Source organism: Heterocephalus glaber, unplaced genomic scaffold (genome assembly GCF_053883595.1).
Source record: "Heterocephalus glaber isolate CG9 unplaced genomic scaffold, H.glaber_assembly_v1.0 deba00000122, whole genome shotgun sequence".
NCBI lineage: Eukaryota > Metazoa > Chordata > Mammalia > Rodentia > Bathyergidae > Heterocephalus > Heterocephalus glaber.
The window spans coordinates 25,759,667-25,764,939 of NW_028258138.1; the positions used below are offsets into that span (position 1 = coordinate 25,759,667).

Genomic DNA, 5,273 nt, shown 5'->3' on the forward strand with positions numbered 1-5,273 from the left:
TGTGTGTGTGTGCGTGTGTGTAGTATCATCGGTATTGACACAAAATCAAATTTGGGATCTATGTAGGATAGAGTAGTGAACAGCATGGAGACAGGATAAATTCGAGGAAGTGCAGCCATTCACATCACAGTCGTCACAGTGAACATTTGTCAGGTGCTATTAATCACAACAACCCGCACATCTCAGTAGCTTACACCAAGGGAGGTATTTTTCTTACTTGTGTGTGTATGCTTATCCCTCCTTTTGTGGGGTGTTCCATTACTATTTGCTGTAGTAGTGACTACGTCTACTGGTTAGGGGTCACCACAGTAGGTTGGTAGGTGCTAAACTCCACATACCTCGTTGCATGGATTATTTTCCTTATGAAGTCCAAGCTGATGGAACAGCCCTCAGCTGGGACATGTAGTTGTAATGTCAGAGAATAGGCAAAATAATGATCATTTGTAAAGCTTTTATTTTAATATGGTATAGGTCACAATTTCTTATATGCCATTGCCCAAGACAAGTCATATATTTATACTCCATATCAACATGGGAAGAATAAATACTTCTTCAAAAAAGGTATAATAAGTAACAGTGATAGGACATATAATCCTCTTCACAGAATAGAGGAAGTTATTTGTAACCCACAAAATAGTCTACCCAGGTACTTTTATAAAGAGGTCCAAAGATTTAAAATTTCTTTAGTTTTTGACTTAATAATCCTCTATTTATAAATTTAAAGTAAGAAAAGAAGATTTTTGGAAATATGGAGCTACGAAAAGAATCATCACACCCTGTGCCATACTTCTATCAATAGAGAATTTGTTTACAGAGTATAATACTTTATTATGATACACATCATTCATCCATTAACATGAAATCAGAATACATAATATAGAAAAATATTCCCAGTATTTTAAGTAGTAAATGTTCACATAAAAACCATATAAAATAATATTATCATTTTGTAAGAAAAATATACAACTGTATTGAGGAAATCAGTATGATTAATGTAGCCATCACTTCAAACATTAATCTTTTTTTGTAATGAGAGCATTCAAAATTCTCTCTTCTAGCTAATTTGAAATATACAGCACATTATTGTTGACTATTCTTGCCCTTCTATGAAGTGTAATAACAGAATTTATTCATCCTATCTAATTGTATCTTGGTATATTGGCCATCAACCCCCCTCATCCACCCACCCCTTTAGCCTTTGATAACTCCTGTTCTACTCTCTACATGTTGATGTCAACTTGTTTTCTCTTTTAGATTCTCCAGTGGCCATAATTTTAAAGTCAATAGTCTTTATTTTGTCGAGAGGAGTACAAAATGTATAATTTTAATTGATCTATCAGTGATGATCTTATAAAAAGTTGCTGAGGGCTGGGGATTTAGCTCGGTGGTTCTGCCACCTGCCTCGAAAGCACAAGGTCCCGAGTTCAATCCCCGGTACCAAACAAAACAAAACAACAACAACAGAAATAACAAAAAGTTGCTGAAAGGCAAAACTCAGTGAGACAATTCTTCATGTTTACATTATCTTTTGATTGCTTCGTCTCATAGAGATCAAGTTATTCTATGAAGTGCTGGGGAGAGTTTGGTTGGTATTTACTGTGTTTTCTTTTAAGCTTCACAATGGTTTCTTCAAAGAAATCCTTACCTGGGAATCTAGTTTATTGCATGGAGCTGCTTTGGGTGAAGCAGTGGTAAAAGAAAGAGGTCTGGATTGCTGTCCATCTGGTATCCTGGATCGTCTTCTATCTGTTGTTAATCCTTGATGCAACCGTGAAGATCTTCTGGGCTCTAAGAGAACCTTGTTTGAAGCACTGATTTGAAATAGAAGGTAACACGTTGTTTCACTCAGAAGTAAATCCATATATCACTCCACCTACATTAAAAATAGCTCCACTAATGCACCACAAGCTTATAAGCTGTGATCAGCTTTTAGGAGTTTACAATTTCTATCAAGAAAATGTTTGAATTTCAATATTTCCATTAAAATAATTGTACTATCACATTTTCATAGGGAACATCTGTTGGAGTTAAATTCAACATGGCCTATAATTAAGGCCATAGAGGATTTATTCATGCATTTGCACACAGGGCTCACTCAGTATGCTGCACATACCAGCCTCTTATTTTAATAGGAGAGAAGGTAATCTACAGCCTTGTAATAAGTAATCAAAGGTTATGGAGTCCAGGTAACATGAGGAATAGAGGACATAAATTTCTATGTATAGAAAGAGATGAATTATCTAGAGTTTTAAGTCCTGGCATAACAAAGAAAGCTTTGAGACTTGCATGATGCAGTGAATATTTAGAACTAAGTTGTCTGCAGGAAAAGACAGCAAAAATGTAATTGAATTCCCCTAAGGTTTTGATCTTAATACAACCCAATTCTGTTCCAATTATCTTATGTTGAAGCCAATCAGCTCGTAGGTGTGCAGGGCCTTAATGCAATTTTCAGGACCTACTCCAAAATGAAAATGGAAGGCCACTTGCTCAAAGAGCAGCAGAGTCTTGCTAAAGGTACTAAAATATAAAGCTTTTTTTTTCATTTCAGATTTTTCTCTGACCTATTAAAATTTTTATTTAATGTCATTGAGGTTTAAAAATATTAAAATTTTAAATCATTTGAATGAATTTTATTATCCACTTTTATGGCATGGAATACCAGTATTAATAGAAATTTAAGACATCTTAATTCTTACTTAGAATCACCAAAATTGTGCAATTCATAGTTCATAGCTCACGCATGCTTGGTACTACCAGGACAGAAGAAATGCTACCTGAAACTAATTCAACTGTTTTCATATCACTTTTTGATATGCACATGTTCTATCAACATTCTCTGCTTTTGGCTTATGGAAGAGTGAGGAAGGATTGGAAGAAGTACTTGTGGTTGCCCTACCTTTCCAGTTCCTTCTTTGTCATCATTTTTCATTTGTCATTTGATTAACACGGGGAAGTAACTAAGAAAGGACATGGTAGGGTTCCTTTACCATTTTTGTTTCTGAGAACACTACTGCCTTCTTTCTGTATTTAAAACAAGTTTTAGTTCAGATGAAGAATGTAGACTCTCAGAGCAATAAAAGTTAGAAAAGAGGCAAAATGTTATTCTACTGAATTTGGAGAAAGGAGGAGCCAGAACCCCCCTCCCCCACAATGTAGGTAGCCTCTACAGGCTGGGAGGAGTAAAGAAGCTGATGTATTTCCTTGAGACTCCAGAAGGAACTAGTCCTACCAACACCTTGATTTTAGCTCATTGAAGCTAGCTTTGGACACTTTACCTCTAGAGTTAAAAGATGATAAATTCAGTGGCTTTAAGCCATTAAGTTTGTAGTAACATATTATAGCAGCAATGGGAAAATGATACAGATCTCTTCTTAATATTTTTGTAGCATAAATATTTCCCCTCAACACAGATTATTTTACCTAATTAAATAAGTTTTATCTGTAATTCTACTTTTATCAGTCTGGTTTAATGGAATTATATGAAGTAAGATAAATTTTATTGAAATATTTAAAACTTGGCAAGTATAGTTCATAAACTTTTTAATGAACTTATTTATGAAAGTGCAAATTTAAACTGTTGCCTAATTTTTACAGGTTTAACTACATACTATGACTAACCAGATATGTGTGACACAAAAACACACACTTGACCTCATGGATTTTATAATCTACTAGAGAAAAAAATACAAAAATAATTACAGGTCTGACTGTAAGTGCAGTGAGAGAGATATAAAATGATATTGGAGCTTAATGTAGGAAAAGAATATGTTTTAGATGACGGAATGGGAGGCCAATGGAATGGCCACTTTGATACAGTCAGTGCTTTTGTTGAACATTTAGTGGGAGTTAGAAGTAGTAAAAGAGAAAGGATACTTAAATTTTAATTTAATTTAAATTTAAGCTTAATTTAAATTGCAGGTGTAGTTGAGACTCTACAGGGAGCAAGTATAGAAATTAAACGTGAAAGAGTACCAAGGATAGAACATCATAGAGTTATATAGATATATGGGAAGCACAGGAAATGGTACCAGAGAACAATATCAATGCACTGTCAGAAGGTCAAGGGGAGACTGCAAGGCCAAAATGTCATCAGAGAAAAATATGTCGATTAAAGTTAGGGAAGTTTTAGAGTAAATAAATTTTAGCTGAAACAAAGGAGAAATTCAAATTTAAAGTTTCATTTTTTTTTTAAAGACAGGACATGTTTCAGAAGGAGCATGATTTTCTAAATAGAAGAATAAAACTACAGATAAGGTGGTGAAATTAATCTTGGAAAGAAGAAAATATTCTTGCTTCTTGAAGAAGAGGCAGAAAGAATCGGGTAAGTGTGATAGTTAACTGATTGTGTCAATTTGAATAAGAACTGCCCAACTAAATTGACTCAACATAGTTCTGGGTATGGAAGACCCACTCTAGAGAGGATTGTCTCCAGAATGGTATAAGAGGGAAATGAAACAGGAAGGCTGCTTGTGTGTCTTTGGAGGAGCTCCAGTCTTTGCCTCCACCTTGGATGTTGACTCGGGCTTCCAGCACAGACCCTTCAGGCCCTGGAGCAGAGCCTTAGGCCTCCTGATAGGGACTCCCATGGGGCACTGCATTGAGCTCCAAGCCTTTGACTGGATCCTTTGGATCTCCAGTGTGCAGACAGCCCTTTTGCACTTTTCACACCTGACTCTGTGGGCGGCCATTGTAAGCCAATCTCGTAAATGCTTATATATTTGTATATTTTGCTTTAAATCTGTTTCTCTGTTTCTCTAGTAAGCACTGACTGATACAGTAAGGATTTAGAGATACCTGAGGGGAACCATGGAATTTAAAAGATTGCAAGGTAAACAACTTCCACATTTTTGGTATACTGAAGTGACTATGTTTTCTGAGAATGAGAAAAGTTGAATGATAGAATATTTGAAGGATGAAAAAAACTGGACAACCACTCTTGCAAGTCCAGAATAAAATAAATAAAAATTTAAAAAACAAGCTGGTTTGCAAAAGTAATAATCAGGGAACATGTGTTTGATTAAATACTAAAAGCTATATAACATACTTTAATAATTAAAGCATTATGGCTTGCAACATGTCCTGATGGAGTGATAAGTGGATCAGAATGAATATTCCATAACAGTTTTGAATAGATAGAAAAAAACTGATGAAGAGGATATTAAGGATCAGTCGAAGAAAGGTTGTATTTTCAATATGTGATTTTGTATAAACCTTGTAAAATTAATAAAATTTTATAATTGTTAAAAACACGTCTAATCTTGAAAAGTAGAGCA

General features: G+C 34.8%; 1 long non-coding RNA gene across 1 annotated transcript; it reads left to right on the forward strand.

The window, feature by feature from the left end:
* Positions 1-1,101: 1,101 nt before the first annotated feature.
* Positions 1,102-4,909, forward strand: LOC110348607 (uncharacterized). The gene is made up of 3 exons (XR_002393965.2): positions 1,102-1,828; positions 4,195-4,321; positions 4,759-4,909. It is a non-coding gene; the product is annotated as an uncharacterized LOC110348607 (long non-coding RNA).
* The last annotated feature ends 364 nt before the right edge of the window (positions 4,910-5,273 follow it).